Source organism: Mustela erminea, chromosome 13 (assembly GCF_009829155.1).
Source record: "Mustela erminea isolate mMusErm1 chromosome 13, mMusErm1.Pri, whole genome shotgun sequence".
Classification (NCBI taxonomy): domain Eukaryota; kingdom Metazoa; phylum Chordata; class Mammalia; order Carnivora; family Mustelidae; genus Mustela; species Mustela erminea.
Genome location: NC_045626.1, coordinates 30538764 through 30561772, shown reverse-complemented (window position 1 = coordinate 30561772; position 23009 = coordinate 30538764). Strand labels below are relative to the sequence as shown.

The window sequence follows — 23009 nt, the reverse complement described above, 5'->3', positions numbered from 1 at the left end:
TTTGCTTTCATTTTCCTGATCACAGCAAATGAGATTTCATTGGTCTTCTCCATTCTGGCTCTCAAGGTGTGAAGGCTATTCTTCTAGGATGATGAGGGCTTATATTCTAATTTAGGACCATTTCACTAAAATTTCTTTACATATTTTATAGCTCTGCTGCGGGGGCAGTTTGATTTCCCTGGTTCCATCTGCGTAGACTTCATTCTTTTCGGGGAAAGTCATCTGTTTTTCTTAGATGCTCCTTGATTGATGTCTACAGCAGTGGACTTCAGGAAAATGCACCTTTGGAGACTACTGTGATGATCAAAACAGTTCAGATCCCACTTGCATGTAAGAGAAATTCTTCCTCAACCATCATCCCAGTGCCACTCAAGGTGCTATAGGTAACAAATCGTTTAAAGTTAGCACCTCTTCACATGCCAGATTCTGGAATTACAAAACTGTGATGCACAGTTTCTTCCTTCAAAGAGAGACACCACTATGTGCAGTGGTTAAGTATGCCTAAAAGTCTAGCTCCTCCCACTATGCAGGAGTGATAAGATGTCAGGAAAGTCTAAATGGAGGCCTAAAAAATAGACATTTGCCAAGGAAAGAAGCGTGGCGTGGCAGAGGTAGGCCAAGGTGGCAGAGATGTGGAGACCAGGGTGACTCAACATGGAGGTGTGAGGGACATGGTCAGCTAGGCACCATAGGCAGCACTGAGGGTTCACACAGAAGGCAGGGAGCAGTCCCATGAGTTGACAGGGAAGATGACAGGGTAGAAGAGAGAAAAGTTTTCCCTGATCCTCTCCAGGCTTCTGACTGGGTCTGACAATTAAACTGATAAAGACAGATTAAACAGAAGGCATGCATGCAAGTTGATTTAGTATAAGGTGTATGTGACCTGATAGTCTTTCTAAGGAAATGAATACCAAAAGAGGGGATTAAACCTGAGTAGGTTTGTGTTAGGTTTGATGAAAAGTAGAAACTTTTGGAAATACAAACTAGCACAAAGAGTATGAGCTAAATGTAATAAGCGGGCTAGGGGAGGGGAGAACCTAACTAAGGCCTGTTCATTCAGATTGCTCTCTGTGTCTCTTTGGGGAAATAAGGATGTTGCTTCCCTCCTGGTATAGGGAACAATACCTCTCATGTGAGGGTTTTAGAAACTGTTTCAGCCAAAGGTCAGAAAGTTCTTCCTGCACATGCTGTTTCTCAGATTCCTTCAGCTTGAACTGCTTAGTCTGTCAAGGTGTCCTATTTTAGGGTAACATGTCCTACATCCCCTCCCCTCCAGATGGAGGGTCTTGTTCTTAATGGTGGGTGCTAATGCTTTGCTATGACTGCAGACCTGAGTAACAGGCCAGGTTTGGATGCACAAAACTTGGTGAGGAGCAGAGTTGAGGGGAATAAGTGTAGTTTACTTCTTGCCCCTGACCTGGAGGTTGGACTTGTTTGGAGTCCCTTCTTTTCTGGTCCCCTGGTGCCTCTCTAGACCAGAGGACTTTCTTCCCACAGCGGGTGTGACTTTGGTGATCTTTACTGTGCATCTTCTCCTCAATGAGATGAGAAGCCCTTAGGGATAAGCCATACCTGCAGCCTTTGTGGGACTTCAACTTTTCTGTGCTTGGACATTTACCTCCTGAATTCTTTTACTCTGAGGATACAGATATTCCTCACCACTTCTGGGGGACAGGGAGGTTCAGCTAACATCAGCCCTTTCCCTGTAATCAGCACTGTGATCCCCAATCTTAAGAGCATCTCAGTGGTTTTTTTTTGTATTTTCTTGAGAGTCTCCTAATGGGTTATCAAGGGATTTCTATATAATTTATGAAAAATTCTGGAACTGAACATTACTGTATGATCTAGGGAACCAAATTTAATCCTTAGACTTTCAAGTCTACGAGGCTAAAAATGAACTTAGCAATTAGAAGTGTGCTTTTGACAGTGGAATGAGTTCTTACTGCAAGAATACGTTTGAAAAGAGATCTGGCTCACTATGATTGATAGATTGGGTGGGGGTTCTTAGCAAGCTGCTTCCTTCAGAAGTTAATGGAAGAACATCTGTGCTCAGGGAATCACTGTTTGCTGATCATTGAGGCAATCAGGTATTGCAAATAGGTGAGCTGTGACCAAAGGAACTCGTGAATGACAGCAGGGGATAACATGTGACCTCAATATTTATATTGGGGAACCAGGATCACCAAAGCACTCTCTTCTATTTTAAAGCAGAAGAAACTATCATCCGTGGATAAAGGTGGATTTAATAGCAAGCCACTACAAGCTCACAATTTTCTGAATGGAGCATTTTTCTACAAATAACAAGAGGAATAAATACAGCCATGCACTTTTATAGATTTTTTTTTTTTTTTTTTTTTTTTTTACTGATACTTTTTTTGAAAAGCAGACCTTATAGAATAATCCTAGTAAAATGGCTTTTGTTATAGGGGACTATACCACTACAAAACTTCAACTCTCCATTCTTGGCTTAATATTTGTCAATATTTTCTGATTGTTTTTCTTCTTTCTTTCAGATTCCTCAGGTTCGAGAGCTAGAAAGTTTATTCAGTAATGACATTTAAGTGGCATTTTAAATAATGGGTTCACAGTACAGATCAAGATATTATATAATGGTTGTAATTTGGAAGCAGGCACAGGCAAATATTAGCCCCAACTTGTGCAGTAGCTGGGCCAAGAGAATGCTTGTGTCTAAACAGCCCTTATGTGAGGGAGGAAGAATGGCATAGTCCCCATCCCTTTCAGTGACTAGGAATGACTTTGTATAAATGTTAATAAGGCACCCAGTAGTTCAAGGTTCCTTTAGGTTCCTTCATAATTATTCATAAATCTAGACTCTCCTTTTTAAAAGTATTTTCATATTACCAGTAATGACTCTTCTATAGTGAGTGGGGTATACATAGTATGTCAATCCTTTATGATCATGACCTCAAATATTAATCCTGAACATAATTATCTTTACTAGAACAATCTCACATATGAAAAAAACGGAGGCTCAGGGATGCCAGTAACTTGCGCTGGGTCAGCCATCCAGTGAGTGACTGAGCTAAAGTTCATACACGGCTCTCAGGGACACAAAAGGCTCTCGGTGTCTAGAGCACACTGTTGTTCTCTACCAGTGTGAGTCTCCGCTGTGATGAGCTTTACCTGATTTCTCTTAATTCATTTCTTCCAAGGATTACCTTTAAAATCTGCATGTTTCAGAATCAGCTCTAGAATTTTGCCAGCAGTGGACCTTCAGCTCCCCGAGAGTAACTAGAAATTCTTCTTATGTCTTCTATCCCGGCATTCGTTCACTCTTTAATGAGTGTCCTGCACGTTCCTGTTAGGACATTGTTTTCTCTAGAGAAAAAAGCATGCTGAAAAATTGGTGCTGAGTGCTGCCTGTTCTGTCGTCCACCCCTGGTCCTGAGTTGGCTGCTGACATTTAGGACTCTTGCATTCCCAGGCTCCACCCTGAACATTCAGGGATTTCTGTGCAATCATTACACTGACGTTTGAGTTGGCCGGCAAGTCTGCTCCCATTCATAATGAGACTGAGCACCATGAGTAAACATGGAATTAACCCAGTAACTTGTATCCAACTAAATTATTGGAAAACAGACCTCATAAGCCTGAATTCCATTCCACCTTTGAAGGAACCCTTCCTGAACAAAGAATGACCCCTTTATTTTCTGAACATAAATGTGGTAACATAGAAATGAATGCAATATTGAGTGGAATGCATTTAATTCTCTTTCCCTTCCTGTTTGAACCTCAAGTTGAAAAAGACCTCTGTCCCAAGAGGAATTTCATTCCCAGGGCGCTGTGTATGCATTCATTTTTGGAATGTGATGGACTAAGTGAAACCTTATAGTTTGGGAGGTAAGGTCCAGTGGGAATCCACAGAGTCCTTCATGCAGAAATGCTCTGGAAGACCCATTTAGACCAACCCTGAACACATACACAGTCCTTTAATCCTTGCCAACTGCCAACTGCTCTTTTATGAAGCCCAGCCTTGCTGTTCTCAAAGAGTTTATTATTAAAATTGAGCTAAGCACAGCCCAGTATTCACCATCTGTTAGAAGCTGGATCACTGCTGGTGTGTTTACAAACTACCTTACACACTCTTTATCACCGGCACATGTTTTAGGAATAATGTAGATACATCTTGTCCTGGTTATTTTCATTAAAACAAACATATTGGGTGACAATATGGCATTCTCCTTGGTCAACATTTGGCATAGATGAATCAAGAGGAAAAATATTTAAGTTGTGCTGGGTGGCTGATGTATAGGTATCTTTACAATTTGTAAACAACAGCCACACTGATTTACTGTTCTTCTATACATCACAGCCTTTCAGCAGTTGTGTGTGCATGTGGGTTCTAGGACCTTTGGGATCCATCCATATAATGTGTGGGCATTGAGCTGGGGACAAAAAGCCTAGCCAATAACATGATGTATTTTGTTGATATAGTAAAAATATTATGAATGGTAAAAACTTCCATGTTTCCAGAAATATGTTTAGGAAAAAGAATATTCCAATCAAGTGAATCTTCTGCTTCACCCAAATTTTCCATTTTGTGTTTAGATTACCAATTGTCAAAGAAATGGGGTTCAGTGAAATCAGTCCCCTAAAATTCTGTGGAATATCTTTGACAACATGTTGAACAATCTGAAGACCTCCCCAAGCTTTTAGGATCACCATTCTGAACATAAATTGAATTACCCATAATCTTAGATGGGAACAGGGGAGATGTGGATATTGATTTGTGTTTCCTTATTTTAGGACATAAGCTGAAGATACCCCCCCACCCCAACTCAGTGAATTCCTCAAATCAGACTTGGGACTTGATTGTAGAAGCTAAATTTGGCAAGAACACAATCAGATATTTGAATTGAAAATGGCAGGAGAAAAACTAAGCTTCATTTTAAAATACAGGTGATTTGGGCCATGACCAGAGCCCCCAGAATAAAATGGGAGGAGCTGTCCTCTTTGATAGTCACAAGTGCTTTTGAAGGGTAATGAGCACAAAGTTTTCCAAGGACAGACACCAAATTGTAAACAAATGTTGCTGTTTGATGCATTGTCCATGAGGTAGAGAGACACATTATAATAGGAGATGCTTCTCCAGCTTTCTCCCAGCTGACCTCTTACAAGCCCATGTAATCAACATTCTCAGGGAAGAGCACCCATTCTGAGGCTCTGCTTAAACATACGCCTTATAATGTATTTGAAAGCCTAATACGTCTTCTGGAATGCCTATTCTTTGCATTATCACAAACCTTTTTGTTTCTAGGAATAGTAGTACTTTAGAATCCTTTTCCCATCTTTGGCCTCATTTGGTTTTCATAACTAAGGTGAGAGTCTGTGAGAGAGTTAGCATTCCTATGCACTGAAGGAAGAAAGAGAAAAAAAGATCTGAATCTAGGGCAGGCAGGAAAGAATTGTTTGAGGATTCACCAGGTGATAAAAAGGCATATTGGCCAGCAGGAGAGAAATAATGACATCATTCTCATTTTCTTAATGACCCAGAACAATGCATTAAAATATAATATCTGTGTGCATTTTTAGTTAAGCTGCATTTTTGGTTTTCTTTACCTTTTTCAGCACTTTCATGAACAGATATTATTGGCGCTATTTTCTTCTTCACTGGAGTGGTCACCCATATTGCTCTCTCTGTGGGAGAGCTAATGCTCAGTCTACCTGTGAGTGCCAGCATGGGAACTTCTCTCCACCATGGCGTGGAAGTCCAGGGGTCACCATATAAATACATTTTTTTAAAAAAAAAAGGCTTAATTCTCCCTTTTAAATAGAAGAGACTTCTCTCATCCTTTTTCTTAGAGGATTTACTTTAAGAAATTGTTAAGTCTTTCTCTGGCTCTTTGAAATGTATGTAAATCTTTTTAGAAACTAAGAATGTTGTCAGCTTCACAACCCAGGAATGTCTATCATAAGGACCTGGGACCCATCTCTTTGAAATGCAAAAATAAAAAAAATAGTACCCCTATTTCCCACCTGATGTGGGCGGTAGAAGTGTCACTTCAGGGGGTGCCTGGTCTCTGGGTTGCAAAACTACCTCCTAGCAAAAAGGTGTGGGAAGTTTATTTTTTTCTTTGCATAAAGCTAGTTAACTAACATGGATGGGTCACCCAAGTTACCAGGTAAATTTAGGATGAACTCTAATAAAGGGTGCTGCCAGCTCTTCTTACTTGAGTCCTAGTTCTTATTTACCTAGAGAGCACACAAGTATATCTGCCTGGCTATATAAAAGGGTAAGATACTGCTCTCTCTTTGTAATTTCTTAGGGATTATCTGTGATGTGCATCACATGTGGCTTTAATATTTATTCAGTAATCCTATATTTTTCTACTGCCATTCTGGAAAGGCTTCTGGAGTTGGGAGAAAATTTTTTTTTCTTCAGTAGGCTCCATGCTCAGTGTGGAGCCCAGCTCAACACTTGAACTCATGACCCTGAAGTCAGGACCTAAGCTGAGATCAAGAGTCACATGGTTAACTAACTGAGTCACCCAAGTGCCCAGATTTTGTTTTTGATGATATTTACACAATAGCTTAATATGTAACTTTGGGACTTTGTGGGGAAGCAGCCTCAGTAGATGATCAAATGAGGTGGCAAGAAATCTTTCAGGTCAGAGCTGGTCTTCTTATTCTGATCACAATGATTCTTGGCTGAGTAGGAGCTAAGTGAAAATGACAGTACAGGGTGAGGAGTTCTCTTCAGTCAGTCACTTACTTCCCTGGATGTTTAAAAAATGGCCTTCAGGGGTGCCTGGGTGGTTCAGAGGGTTAAACATCTGCCTTCGGCTCAGGTCATGATCTCAGGGTCCTGGGATCCAGCCCCACATAGGGCTCTCTGCTCAGCAGGGAGCCTGCTTCCCCCTCTCTCTCTGCCTGCCCCTCTGCCTACTTGTGATCATCTTTCTCTCTGTGTCAAATAAAGTCTTAAAAATATCCTTCATATATGCTCTCTACTCCATCTACTTGTCTGGGCATTTCCCAAACTCCCTTCCAGGAAAACTTGCTTGGATTGTTTTCCACACTTGTGGGCTTTTCTGTCTAAGACTAGTACCTACTCCACCCTGTGGCCAAATTAACATTCTTCTTTCAGTCCTCAAAATGTTTTCTTCCTTTCTTCACAGTTGTTTTCACAGAAGATTAATAGCCAGCAAAACCCAGTCACATCATTAACAGCACAGGACTTTTTGAGGCTTTGCCTTTCAAAATCCAGTAGGACCTTGACGGTGGGGAGGTGGTGGTAGTGATGGTACCTGGGAGAGAGAGGGTAGTTTCTCCAAGTACAGATTAAATAATTAACAAAATTAAACAACACTGAAGTGTTCATGTCTCAAAAAAAAAAAAAAAAAGTGCCTTTTCAAGTGCATTTAGATAATTTCTTCACATTACCTGAATTGACATGGGTCCTCTTTGGCGCTGGGTTGGTTTGCTTTGTAACTGACCCAGTCAAACAGGTTTCCCTCTGTAGTAGTACATCTTGAATTCAAAGTGATCCTCAGAAATGTGTACCTCTCCTTTCCTTGATGCTCTGTTACCCCTCAGTAAAGCTGTGGCTAACCATGAAAAGGTTATAAATTATTTAAGCACTGTTTACATCCCTTGGGTAAAGTTTCATTTTATTCAGTGTTTCTCAGGGCAACGTTTTATTACTTTCTTTGGCTCCAATGCGGATAATGTCTAAGAGGCAGGCAGGAGGCTTTCCCTCTTGGCATCTACCTCAGGCTGGCTTCTTCTGGATTTTGCTTAGGTGTATTCTCAACCCTAGAAGGACACTCTCTTCTTGATGGCTTCAGTATCTGCAGCTAGCACTGGAGGGGATGGGTGATGGCCTTCCATCATGCCTTATTGAATACTCACCTTGACTATCCCAGTGGAGGGCTTCTACTTGTTTCTCCGTGTGGTGTCACATCTACCAGTTTGCATTCACACTATTGTTATAATTGGCCATTTTATGAGCCCTTATTATGTAAAAAAATTTCATGGGCTTTTTATATATGTTACTTAATTTTTAAAACTACATGGGATAGGTACTGTGTATATCTTTATTATCCAGAAGAGAAAACTGAGGTTTAATAAGTTGAGGTAAATTGCCCTTGGGTACCCTGTCTTGACTCCAGAGCTGGGCCAAAACAGATGGGCTGTTTTGCTGTACTGCTGTGAAGTAGGTATTGTATTGGGTTTGCGTTTTTTGGTTTGTAGGTTAGTAGGTTTATATTTGGTTACTAATATTCAGTCAGTTCAAGATAGCATTTGGGACACAGGAAGCTGGGTCAGTGTTGCATGGTAATTAAGGAGATAGCTCCATTTTTTGAATGCCTGTCTTGGTTGTTTTGATAACATCATGCTGCTGTTAATAAATAAGGAAGCAAAAAATACTCCTTAAGTTTGATAAGGGAACACTTCCAGCCCACGATGTGGGTTTTCTCATATAGCACTCTTGTTCTACATTATTGTAACAGAAGGGGGCCGTTTTGTTCTTTCAGGTTGTTATGACCTATCCCAACTCACCAGGTTCATCCATGAATTCAAAATTAGTAATTAGATTAGCAAAATGAATTCAGCTTATCCTAAAAAGTGACCAAAATAGGAAATGCGTTCAAGAGAAGTAAAATCCAGACATTCTGTCGTTTCAGTTAACTCCTTTGCTTACTATAAGTTTTGGCCTTAAAAACACATTCCAGAGGTAGTGTATGGCACTTTTCAAATAATAACGTCAAATAATACTTAAATTCTCAGTTTTGAACAATACTGAGTAATAACCTTTAATGGGTTATTATCAGAATCTGACCAGAGGGGTATCAGTCAAAATGAGAAGATGAAAGATAATTTGTACAGTCTGTGAAAGCAAGAAATTGGCTAACACTCAGGGCCTTTAAACCATCTATTAGCTCTATGAAAAATAACCTCTCTGTCTTGTCAGCCTAATAGGATGACCACCCCTTAGCAAAATGCGTGCTGGAGTTGAACTGCAAAATCTCTTTAATGCCTTATAGAGCTTTTGCTACATTTCATTTATAGACCTAAAACAGCAAACATACTGGCCTGGAGAAAAGTTCATTTTTAGCAAAGCTGCCTTTTAATTCAGGTATAACATAGTGCCCCAAGACTCTTGTAAACTTTTCCTGGTAGATATTTTCAGATCTATTTATCATGGTCACAACATGAAGTAGTTTCTGATTTATGGGGTGAGCTTCAGACTTTTGGTATTTTCTCACTTGGCCTCAATCCATCAGGAAGCAAGTCTGCATCACATTTAACACCAATATAGCACTGTCGATAATGTCCCAGTACCCAGTGTGCATAACAAGGAGAGCCCTGGCGGAGATGGAGGGCCCAGAATGTGAGCTGGAAGTCTAAGCAGTCTAAACTGAACAATTTTTCAAATACATAAGACTTTGTATGTGTGCGTATGGGGGGAGCGGTGGATAATGCCTGCTGTTGAATTAGAATGGCAGAGAAGGTATAATAAAAGTGGAGAATTATAGCAAAACTCCATGGATTTTGTATTTGAGCAAAAGGGTTTTGGAGGTTTTGGAGAGAGAGAAAGAAGAGTTTCACAAAGGTCTGGTCAACCCCACTGTTGACCTCAGTGTTAATCAGATTCCTATCATCTGGCACAGAGCCTGCACATTAAAGGTGCTAATAATTATGGGTTAGATATAACTCAAAGTCAAGTCATGCTATAGTTGCGTTGACTCCTAGGTTCCTAACTTGTACCACACCATCATTTCACAAGTGTGCTTGACTTGGATGATAGCTCAAATTTGTGCATCTACCTTCCAATTTAGTTTCTTATATCAGTAGGGGAGTCATTGTAGGTCCACGTTCTAGTTGAAGTCATCTTGGCTGACGAGAGACATGAAATAAGTTTTGTATTTGGAACTAGGTATAAATCTGCTTTCTGAAGCCAGCCAACTGCTTGTCATGATACTGCATCATATCTCTGCCCATGGTAGATACTAGATGTTCATTGAATTTGCTGACTAGTTAAGACAGGTGTAATGAAAAAGCAGGACTGCCACATAGATGATAGAGAGTTTGTAACATACACTAGCCAAAAAACATTTGTTGATTCGGCAGATACTTACTGAGAACTTATTATGTGTCAGGCACTGGGCTATACGCTGAAATCCACTCATGACACTGGGAACTCAGAGTCCATTTTAGTGACACCACAGTTAAGAAGTCACCACAGCCCGGGGGGGGGGGGTGGAATCTAGAATGTTAGAGAACACACAGCAAGTAAATGGGGTGGGGATTTGGAAAGAGATTCACAGAAGAGCAAAACAAGACTCGAGGAACTTTTTACTTCTTACTAGAAAAGGTTATCATGTAATACAACATACTGCAAGTTGTGTACAATAAAGATATACTGTATAATGGTTTATTACAAATTGAACATTCACGTAAGGCAGTGAACTATCTGTGCTGAGAGATTTCCCCCCCCCAACCTACCAGTTTAAAAAATCATTTGAAATGAAATATCATTTGAAATGAAATCATTGAAATGAAATTTCAAATTTCATTTTGGAAAACCAGTGAAAATAAATTACCAGAAAAATGAAAGAAAAACAAAACAGCTAAAACTCTTTATATTGCTATGTTAGTTTTTATGTTAGATTGATAGATACCAAGGAACTGAGCATTTTTTTAAATTGAGGTATAATTGACATATTACATTAGTTTTGGGCATGCAACATCTGATTCAAAATGCATGTATATTATGAAATGATTACCGTATAAGTCTGGTTAACAGCTGTTACTGTGCCTGGTTCCAAAAAAATTTTTGTGCCTATGACAAGAATTTTTAAGATCTACTCTTAGCAACTTTCAGATAGGTAATAGAATATCAATTATAGTCCCCATGCTGTATATTACATCCCGTGATTCTGGAAGTTTGTACCTTTTGACCCTCTTCAAAAGACCCAAAATTACTTGGTCAGTTTCTGAACATTTACTCTGTTTCTCTTCTTACCTCCTATAGACTCATGCATTAATGGAGGCAGTTAGAGTTCAGTTACTAAAAAACAAAAACAAAAAACAAAACCATCTGGGACCCAAAATAGCAATATTTGGAAATACACAGAGAAAAGGATACAGTATCAAAGTAAGGCTGTGGATCACAACCAAAGGCTAGCTCCTAGCAAGCTGTCCAGAGAAGTTAGGTGGAGGCTACAGTTCTCTTACAATACAGGGCCTTACTGGACAGACTTTCTCTTTTGACCAGGAAGTGCGCATGGAATATTTTGGATCAGGGAGCTCAAAATGGAGTTTGCAGCTGGTACTTCTTAAACCTGCTAGTCTTATGGGCACATTCCTATGTATGTATGTGACCATCTCCAGTGGCATTTGTCTATAATGGAGGAGGTTGAGCATCTTTTCATCATCTATTTATTGACTATTGAGGTAGAAGCTTCATCTATTCAAGTTTACTGCCTATTTTTCTGTTGATTTCTATTTTTTCTTACTAATTTATGGCAGTGATTTTTATATTCCGGATATAACTCTTCAGATATGTGTTTCAAATGTATTCTCCCATTGTGTGGATACTTTTTCACTCATTTAAAGGTACTTTCTGTTGAAGATAAGTTTTTTTTTTTTTTAAGATTTTATTTGTTTATTTGACAGAGATCACAAGTAGGCAGAGAGGCAGGCAGAGGGAGAGGAGGAAATAGGCTCCCCCCTGAGCAGGGAGCCTGATGTGGGGCTCAATCCCAGGACCCTGGGATCATGACTTGAGCCGAAGGCAGAGGCTTTAACCCACTGAGCCACCTAGATGCCCCAAAGATAAGTTCTTAATTTAAAAAAGTTTTGATTAAAGTATAGTTGACATACAATAGTAAGTTTATTTTAGGTGTATTTTCATAATTTAGGTGTATCTTCATAGTATAACCATATGTATTATGAAATGCTCACCAGAGCAAGTGTATTACATTATTGACTGTATTTCTTATGCTGGACTTTTTTTAATGTAGTGATTTTTATTGATACTTTCCTTTTATAGTTAATAGATGATTTTCCCTTGTCAAGACATTGTTTGCCAGCCTGAGATCATGAAGATATCCTCTTGATAATCTTATAGAAGCAACATTGTTTTGTATTTCACATACAGATAAGTTTTATATGATATGAGGTTAGGGTCAAGTTTTATTTATTTTTTCTTTATATATTTAATTGACCCAGAAACATTTATTGAAAGGGATGTTCTTTACCACTGGTCTAAAGTGGTACCTTTGTTATAAATCAGTTGTTTAAGTGTGGGTCTCTTTCTGCGCTTTCTGTTGAATCCATTAATTTTCTGGCTTTGTGTGCATATCACACTGTCTCAACTACTGTAGTTTTATGGTAACTCTTGCTAACTGGCAAAGTCCTTCTACCCTTGTTCTTCAGAGGTGTGTTGGCTGTTCTTCACCCTTCATTTTGCTATGTAAATTTTAGAATTAACTTGATAAGTTTTACATAAAAACCTTTTCAAAATTATGGTTACAGAATATATCTCCATTTCATTTGTTTTACCTAGTTATTTCTTTAAATATTTATTTATTTATTTTTTGGCGGTGCGGCGGGGGGAAGGGGGGGGCAGAGCACAAGCAGGGGGAGTGGCAGGCAGAGCTGGCAGAGGGAGAAGCAGGCTCCCCGCCCAGCTGGAAACCTGATATCAGGCTGGATCCCAGGACCCTGATATCATAACCTGAGCCAAAGGCAGATGCTTAACGGACTGAGCCACCCAGGTGTCCCTAATTATTCCATACTTACATGGACTTGCACACATGAATATATTTATTCCTATATGTGTTCGCTGTTGTCTGTTCTAAAATTTCACATAGAAACACAAACATTTTTTTGTATTGATCTTGTAGCCATAACCTTGTTCAACTCAATTATTTACAATCATTTATCTGTATATCTTTTGGATTTTTATATCCACAGTCATCAACTAAAATAATGACAGATTTATTTACCTTATATATCAAAGTTTAGATCTCCCTATAAGCAGACACTGAGATAAGGATTCATTGCAAGCGTTTTATCTGAGAGTTGATCCCATGAAGCAATGGTTACGGGAGTAAGAAAGTGGAAGAAGACCGTTGATAAAGAATTCCGTATCAAGCAAGTCACCTTGAAGGCCTAATTATACTTGGGGGATGCATGAATCATTTAGAAAACTTGTCTTAGAGTTATCATATCCAAGGGTAAGCAAAGTAAAGTACTTATTTTTTTTTTTTAAGTCCTGTGCATCTGTAGTTGAGGAATCCTCAACTACAGCACTCACTACATTTTCTGTTCTCTGTAGAATTTCTTTCTTTCTCTTCTCTTAGTGTGCTGAGTTCTAGCCAGATTGAAAAGGAATGATAGTGGTCATCCCTGCATGGTTCTTGATCTCAAAGAGAAGTCTTCCACTGTTTTATCATTCCCTAGGATGTTTGCTATAGACCTATTATAAGAGCCTTTTATCAAATTAAGGAAATCTCTTCTATTCATTAATTTGTTTGTTTTTAATAAAAAAAATGGATCTTTAATTATATCAAACATTTTTCTGCATCGAATGAGACGATGGTATGATTTTTCTCATTTATTTTGTTAATGTGGTGACTTAGACTGATTAATTTTTAAATGCTTAACTAACCTCACATTCCTGGAATAAACCCACCTTGTTTGTTTTGGTTATTATGTATTACAGAGTTCATTTTGCTAATATTTAGTTTAGGAGTTTTGCATTTATATTACTATATGAGATTGGCTGGTATTCTTTCTCTTGATTTACTTATCAAAATTTCTTATGAAGGTTATGCTGATGTCATTAAGTGATTGGAAAACATTCTTTTTCTTTACTCTTGAAAACTTTGTGTATTATTGGCACTTTTCCTTCCTTAAATGTTAGGGAGAATTTGTTGATAAAAGGTATCTTGCTTGTAAAGAAAGATCTAAACTAAGATGCACAAGTTCACCCTATTTGTGAAGCAGCCCAAATCCCATCTATACTACACCAAAAGACATAAGCCCTTTCTAAATAAAAGGTCATCATTCATATGGTATGTGTTAAGATGCCATTCTTCTTCTAAGCTACTAATCTATCCTCTGTTTGTAACCTACACGTACTCCAGGACTTAGAGAATATCATGTCTTGGAAAAACAATTCTTTAAAACTCCAGCCCACACCTATCTGCTTTGAACTTCTGTACTATTGATGGACAGTTTACCCAATGATTTTTCTCCGCCATTGTGTGTGTGTGTGTGTGTGTGTGTGTGTGTGTGAGATAGTGTGAACTATACCATAAATTCTACAAGGGCAAAAACCATGAATTATGAATATATGAATATGTATATATAAATATTAAGTGTACATTTTAAGATGAAATGGCAGTCATATGGTTGGCTACTACCACTATGAATTTCTATGAATTAGTTTTGGTGGTACAGTTTGGTCAAGGGTCAGGTTTTACCTTAATGCCTGCAATAGCCCTCAAAGGATGAAGACCTCCAGTCTCTTGTTGGGGAGGGCTTGGGTCTTAAAAAGGCCCATTCTAAAGAATGGGAGGTGTTCACATCACATGCACTGCCCTAGGGTAAGGCAGAATCATGCAGTGCAGGTAAGAATATTTCAAGGGGCACAAACAACATGCTAATCCCAGGCAACCAGGCAGTCTGACCACATGGGAATGCAAGAGATGACCCATGTTGACTGAGCTTCTGTGAAGCTCCCTAGCCCTGGGGGCTCTTGGTCCAGCATATCTCCATTTCTGTGATGGACTTAAATGTTTGTGTCCCCTCAAAATTCACATTTTGAAGAGTTAAGCCCCATTGTGACAGTGTTTTGGGGGTAGGTTCTTTGGAAAATAATTAGGTTTAGATGCAGTCATGAAGGTGAAATTCCCATGAGGGAGTTTCAATTTAGTTCCCTTAGCAAAATAGGCACCAGGAGCTCTCTGCCCCTTTCTACCACGTGAAGACACAGAAGGAAGGTGCTCGTCTACATCCAAGAAAAAAAGTCCTCACCGGGAACTGAATTCAGTGGCACCTTGATCTTGGAATTCCCGGCCTTTATAAACTTGTGTGAAACTTGTGTCTGTTGTTTAATCCAAGCAGCCTATGGTATGTTGTCAGAACAGCCCCACCAAAGAGATTTCTCCCTACCAGTCCTCTGCTAGCCACGTAACCACGTTCTTCTGTCCTCATTTCAGTCTTGGTGTCTTTTTGATCCAGCAAATATGCATCTAAAGCTTTCCTTCTCACATGAAGGCCAGAAGCTTTTTACAGTGCAGGTATTTCTAACCCTTGTTTATTGTTTACAGTAGGTAATTCATGTCTTAGAGTTTGGTCTGGTGTATAAAAGAGGACTTTCAGAAACACTAGAAGAGGGATATGGGAGCCATGGAGAACACTTAGAAGTGTTAATCCCCCCAACATATGTGTCTACCATCATACTTAGCAATTGTTTACTGATGTACTTTGGATGCAGTCCTGAGCTGTAGTGGTGAATGAGCATAGTAGGAACAAATGCAAACCAATAAAGAAGTTAACAGACTGTTTAAGGCACTTGTCCCCTGCTACTTTACGGTGCCTCTAGAAGGTTTTATTTTGTTAATTAACAAAGTTGTAAGTGAATCACTTAATTCTATCCAAGAGCTTCTGGGAAAGTTTTCAGCAAAAAAAAAAGAAAAAAAGTATGAGATGACATATTACCCCCGCCCCCCAAATTAAAAGAAATGAGCTTCACTTTTGGCAGTAGTGGATTAGATAACTATTACCAGTACTGTTTCAGAGGAGAGTTAGACCAGCTAAAGACTCTGAAAATTTGAAAACATCTGCTTGGGGGTGTTGAAGAGCTAACCAGACAGTAAAGAGTTATCTAAAATGCAAAACCTCCTATTTGGGACAGGTCTTCCCCTGAGAGTGGCTGAAGGTTGGTTTAAAGCAAAGCAAAAGCAAACAGAGAATGAAACAAATAATTAAGATAACGTAATCAGTGAAAGAAGGGAAAAAAACATGAAATAGTGAAGGTCAGTAGGGCCAAATATGGTTCTTTGGAAAGGCCAATAAACTAGATAAAGCCTGGGTGACACTGATGAAGAAGGAAAAAGGGTGGGACAGAAATAGCAATGTGTGTCTGTAGAAACAGTGTTTATGACAAATATAATACAGGGTTTTTATGAATTACTTAAAGTCAATACATTTCAACATCTTAATAAGATGAAAAAAAATTAAAGCACAACTTCACGCAACGGATGTGAGGAGAAGTAAAAATATGAACATTCATATCACTATTAAAGAAATTGAATCTGGGGGTACCTGGGTGGTTCAGTGGGTTAAAGCCTCTGCAGTCAGCTCAGGTCATGATCTCAGGGTCTTGGAATCGGGCTCTCTGCTCTGTGGGAAGCCTGCTTCCTCCTCTCTCTCTGCCTGCCTCTCTGCCTGCTTGTGATCTCTGTCTGTCGAATAAATAAGTAATCTTTAAAAAAGAAAAAAAAAAAGGAAATTGAATCTGTAATTTTAAGTATTTCCATAGAAAAAAATTAAATGCCATAGGCTAAAATGCCCATCAGTAGCACAGAAGTTAAAAGGATATAGATGTGGAAGTGTTTTTGCAAGACATGATATTCTTTTAGATCTTGGAGCATGAATAAATTATAAATAGATGGGAGACAAAACATTAGTAGAACAAGACAAATTGGCATTTTGACGTGTATCCAATGAACAAGGACCTTTTATTCAGAAATAGCTTTTGTCTTTTGGTTTACTATAGATATGACTTATACTGCTGCACTACTAGAAATAGGGTGAAATTGTGCATTTAAATTTAGGTCTTTCACCATATTCTTACTCAGTTATTTTAGGTATAAAGCATGATAAATCTTGAGATTGGAGATTTAGAGGTAGCATGATGCTAGAACGATGGACCTTTTGTGTGGAACATTGCCAGAACACACTGCAAAAACCAAATACCTGTTGTCAGGTGAATTGTCTTGTTGATTTCTCAGTGAGTGCCATTGCGCACTTCATAGATGGGGATTTACATGACTGACTATGGCTTCAGGAGTTTAGACTTTTATCCCAGGTCAGGAAAGGCGAATCAGTGGCAAAATTAAATCCATTACTTTCTTCTCACTTTACCAGTCCTCTCTCTCACTTAGACTGTAGACCGCCTCGTGGGTCCTTCTCACCAAGGCAATGGAGTCATTCCCTACTAATCCATTAGAGCTATCCCACAATTTAAAACCTATTTTTAAAAAATCTGTAATGATGGGGGCTTCAACCACCTGAAAGAGACTGTGTTGATTAATGGTAGCGAGAATGTACTTGTTTAGACTTTTCATGAGCAGAGAAAACAGGGCATTATGATCTAGGAGAGTAACTTTTTTCTTCATTAATGTAGCTCAATGCTAATAATTTAAAGTGAAACTTTTCAAAGACATTAGTATCTAAGAGGAATTGAAAGAATGGAGTTTGACTGACAAGGTCTCTCACAATGAGGAGTCTTTTTTTTTTTTTTTAAGATTTTATTTATTTGAGAGAGAACATGGGTTGGGGGGAAGGTCAGAGGGAGAAGCAGACTCCCCTCCAAGCAGGGAGCCCTACATGGGACTTGATCTTGGGACTCCAGGATCATGACCTGAGCTGAAGGCAGTTGTGCAGCCAACTGAGCCACCCAGGCACTCACAGTAAGGAGTCTTGAAGTGGTGGCTCCCTGCCTGGCTGATTCAGCAGCTAAATCCCATCAGTTCGCTCCTTTCTTTCCTTGGAAGTTCTGTTGGCTTTCCCTTCATGGTTCATGGATGGAGGTCCTACAATGGTTTTCAGTGCAGGTGGGAAGGGGAGTTAGAGAAGGCTCTCCATTTTACTTTGTATTTATCATGGAGAAATGTATTTCCAAGAGATCTTCAACAGAATTCCTTTTAGATCTTTATTATTTTTCTTGAGTATAGCTCACACACAATGCTAGATTAGATTCAAGTGTACAACACAGTGATTCAACTTCTCTATGTGTTATACTATGCTCATTACAAGTGTAGCTACCATCTGTCATCATAGAATGCATTACAATAATATTATATCCCTATGCTGTGTCTTTTATTCCCATGACTTATTCCATAATAGGAAGCCTGTATCTCCTACTGCCCTTCACCCATGTTACCCATTACCCATCCCTTCCCTCTGGCAACCATTAGTTTGTTCTCTGTATTTGTAGGTCTGATTCTGCTTTTGTTGATTTTGTTCGTTTGTTTGAGGGATCCCACACAAGAGTGAAGTCATATAGTATGTGTCTTTCTTAGTCGACTTACTTCATTTAGAATAATATTCTCTAGGTCTACCAATATTGTCCCAAAAGACACAGTCTCATTCTTTTTTTATTGCTGTGTAATGTTCTGTGTGTGTGTGTGTATTACATCTCCTTTATCCAAGTATTGATAGACATTTGGGTTGCTTCCATATCTTGGCTGTTGCAAATAATGCTGTAATAAACATTGGGGTGTGTATATCTTAAGAAATTAGTGTTTTTGTTTTCTTTGGGTAAATGAAATTCCCAGAAGTGGAATTATGAGATCATATGATAAATCTGTTTTCAATTTTTTGAGAAGCTCTCATACTCTTTCACATAGTGGTTGTACCAATTTACATTCCTACCAACATGGCATGAGGGTTCCTTTTTCTTCACATCCTTGTCAATACTCGTTATTTCATAACGTTTTTATTTTAGCTGTCCTGACATGTGTAAGGTGATATCTTACCTCATTGCGGTTTTTGGTTGCATTTCTCTGGTGGTGAGTGATGTTGAGCACCTTTTCATTTGTCTTTTGACTATCTGTATGTCATCTTGGGAAAAACAGCTATTCAGGTCCTAACTATTTTTTAATTGGATTGGTGTGGTTTTTTTGTTTTGTTTTGTTTTGGTGTTCAGCTGTAAAAGTTATAAATTTTGATTACTAACCCCTTACCAGATACACCATTTGCAGATGTCTTCTCCCATTCAGTAGATTGCCTTTTTGTTTTGCTGATGGTTTCCTTCACCGTGCAAAAGTCTCAATAAGTTTATTTTTGCTATTGTTTCCCTTGCCTTAGGAGAAATGTCTAGAAAAGTGTTCGTGTGGCCAGTGTCAAAGAATTTACTGCCTGGTTTCAGGTCTCACAGTTAGGCCTTGAATCCATTTTGAGTTTATTTTGTGTATGGTATTATAAAGTGATCCTGTTCTTTTTTTACATGTAGCTGTCCAGTTTTCTGAGCACCATTTATTAAAGGTATTTTTCCCACTGTATGTTCCTGTCTCTTTTGTCATAACATGGGTATAAGTTGGAGTTGATTTCTTGGCTCTATATTCTACTGATCTGTGTGTCTATTTGGTGCCATTACTATACTGTTTGATTACTACAGTGTTTTAGTATATCTTGAAATCTGGAATTGTGATACCTCCAGTTTTATTCTTCTTAAGTTTGCTTTGGCTGTTTGGGGTCTTTATGGTTCCATACAAATTTTAGTATTTGTTCTGTGAACAATATTGTTAGTATTTTAATAGAGATTGCCTGCAGAGATTGACTCTGCAGGTTGCTTTGGAAATAGGGACATTTTAACAATATTCTTCCAATCTATTAGCATGGGATATCTTTCCATTTGTTTAGTGTCATCTTTAATTTCTTTCATCATTTTTTTGTACTTTTCAGAGTGCAAGTATTTCACCTCCTTGTTTAAGTTTTTTCCTGTGTATTTTATTATTTTAGGTGCAATTGTCAATGGAATTGTTGTCTTCTCTTTTGCTACTTTGTTATTAGTGTATATAAATGCTACTGATTTCTGGGTATTTTGACAACTTCACTGAATTCATTTATTAGGTGTAATAGTTTTTTGGTGGAGTCTTTAGAGCTTTCTGTGTATAGTATCACGTTAACTGCAAAAGGTAACAGTTTAATTCCTTCTTACAATATGGATGTTGCTTATTTATTTTTCTTGTTTGAGTGATATTGCTGGGGTTGCCAGTAATTCGTTGAATGAAAGTGGTGAGAGTGAACATTCTTGTGTGCTGCTGATCTTAGAGGGAAAGCTCTCAGTTTTCCACAACTGAGTATGGTGTTAAGTGTGGGCTTTTCCATATATGGCCTTTATTAGGCTTATTTGTTGTGTCCCTAAACCCACTTTGTTGAAATCTTTAATCATGAAGAGATGTTGAATTTTGTCAATGCTTTTTCTGCATTTATTGAGAAGATCATATGCTATTTCTCCTTCGTTTTGTTGATGTGCTATGTGATGTTAATTGATTTGTGGATATTGAACCATCCTTGCTTTCTGGAATAAATCTCACTTGATTGTGGAGAATGATGCTTTTAATGTATTGAATGTGATTTACTAATATTTTGTTGAAAATTTTTGCATCTCTATTCATCAAGGGTATTGGTCTGAAGTTTTGTTTTGTTTTTGTAGTGTCTTTGTCTGGCTTTGGTGCTGGATAATGTTGGTGTAGTAGAAAGTGTTGGGAAGTTTCCTTCCTTTTTTACTTTTTGGAATAGTTTGAGGAGAATAGCTAAGAACTCTTCTTTAAACGTTGGGTAGAATTCACTGTGAATCCATATGGTCTTGGATTTTTATTTTTTTGTAGTTTTTAGTGATGCAATTTTGTTACTAGTAATTGCTCTGTTCAGCTATTCTGTTTTCCTAATTCAGTTTTGGAGGATTTTATGTTTCTAGGATTTTATGATTCAGTTTTGGATGCAATTTTGTTACTAGTAATTGCTCTGTTCAGCTATTCTATGTTTTCCTAATTCAGTTTTGGAGGATTTTATGTTTCTAGGAATTTATCTGTGTCTTCTAGGTTGTCCAATTTGTTGTTATATAATTTTTCATAGTCTTTTCTTCCAATCCTTTTTATTTCTGTGATGTCAGTTGTTACTTCTCTTTCATTTCTGATTTTATTTTGGGGTGTTTCTTTTTTATTTTTGATGAGTCTGGCTAAACATTTCTCAATTTTATCTTTTCAAAAAACAAGCTCTTTGTTTTACTGAATTTTTTCTATTGTTATTATAGTTTTTCATTTATTTCTTCTTTGATCTTTATGATTTTCTTCTTTCTACTCACCTTGGCTTTTGTTTTTCTTTTTTTAGTTCCTTTAAGTGTAAGTTTAGGTTGTTTGAGGTTTTCTAGTTTCTTAAAGTAGGTCTGTTTCATTATAAATTTCCTATTAGAACTACTTCTGCTCTGTTCCAAACACTTTGGACCATTAGTGTTATTTTCATTGTCTCTATATTTGTTTGTGTGTTTGTTTTGATCATTGATTTCTTCTTGACTCATTGATTATTTAGTAGCATGTTTTTAAACCTCCACATGTTTATATTCTTTTTTGGGATTTTTCTTGGGGTTGATTTCTAGTTTTATACCATCATGGTCAGAAAAGATGCATGTTATGATTTCAGTCTAAAATTTATTAAAACTTCTTTTCTGGCCTAATATGTGATCTGTTCTGGAGAATGTTCCATGTGCACTTGAAAAGAATGTGTACTCTGTTGTTTTAGGATAGAATGTTTTATATATATGTTATGTCTATTTCGTCTAATAGGTCATTCAGAGACACTGTTTCTTTGCTGATTTTATGCCTGGAAGATTGATCCACTGAGGTAAATGAAGTACTAAAAGTCCTCTACTATTATGATATTACCACCAGTTTTGCCCTTTATTTATGTCTGTTTATATTTGCTTTATGTATTTAGGTGCTTCAATGTTGGGTGCATAGATATTTACAATTTTGTATAGATATTTACAATTTTTATATCCTTTTGTTAGATTTATGTAGTGTCTTTGTATCTTGATACATTCTTTGTTTTAAAGTCTATTCTGAATGTCTGCTAAATATATTTCTATCCTGACCTTCCCCCCCACACACTTTTATTTGTATTACAAATGTTTTTACAACCTTCCACTTCTAGTCTGTAAGTGCCTTTACATGAGGCATTTTTTTTTTAAGATTTTTATTTATTTATTTGACAGAGAGAGATCACAAGTAGACAGAGAGGCAGGCAGAGAGAGAGAGGAAGGGAAGCAGGCTCCCCGCCAAGCAGAGAGCCCAATGCGGGACTCGATCCCAGGACCCCGGGATCATGACCTGAGCCGAAGGCAGCGGCTTAACCCACTGAGCCACCCAGGCGCCCCACATGAGGCATTTTTTTTTAAATCCTTTCTGCCACCTTATGTCTTTTGGCATTTACTCCATCACATTCATAGTAATTATTAATGTATGTACTTATTCTCATTTTGTTAGGTGTTTTCTGGTTATTTTATTTTCGTAGTTCTTCTCAGTTCCTTCTCCTGCTTTTGTTGTACTTGATGATGAATTTCTTTAGTGTTTGGCTTTCATTCTCTCTCCCCTACCCCTCATTTGTTTTTTTTCTTTTTGGCTTATCTATTATAGGATTGGGGCTTGTGGTTACCATGAGGTTCATAGATAGCATCCTAATTATATAGCAGTCTATATTAAATTGGTTGTCAGTGTAAGTTCAAACACATTCTAAAATTTATATTTTTTTACTCTGTCCATCACATTTTATGCATATGTTGTCATATTTTACTTTATTTTAATTTGGAATTTTCTTATGTTTAACAATGGCCTCTTCCTTTCCAGTTAAAGTAGTCCCTTTAACATTTCATATAAAGCTGATTTGGTATTGATAAACTCCTTTAACTTTTTTTGTCTTGGAAACATTTTCCTCTCCTTCAGTTTTGAATGATAACCTTGCCAGGTAGTACATTCTCAGTGTTTTTTGTTTTGTTTTGTATTGTTTTTTTTTTTTTCCTTTCAGTACTTTGAATATATCATGACCCTCCCTTCTGGCCAGTAAAGTTTCTGCTGAAAAATGAGCTGATAGCCTTATAGGGTTTTTCTTACATGCAAGTGTTTGCTTCTCTGTTGCTTTTAAAATTCTATCTTAACCTTTAACATTTTAATTATGTGTCATGGTGTGGACCTTTTTGGGTTCATCTTACTTGTAGTCTCTGTGCTTTTTGAACCTGGATGTCC

At 37.9% G+C, this 23009-nt stretch overlaps 1 long non-coding RNA gene across 2 annotated transcripts in view; it reads left to right on the top strand.

Annotated features, from left to right (window-relative positions):
- The window catches only part of LOC116572424, a 93152-nt gene that overhangs the window by 1561 nt on the left and 68582 nt on the right, over window positions 1-23009 (top strand). For both annotated transcript variants that reach the window (XR_004278311.1, XR_004278312.1), the window contains exon 2: window positions 15198-15278. This is a non-coding gene — a long non-coding RNA (uncharacterized LOC116572424). The remainder of the gene's footprint in view (window positions 1-15197; window positions 15279-23009) is intronic.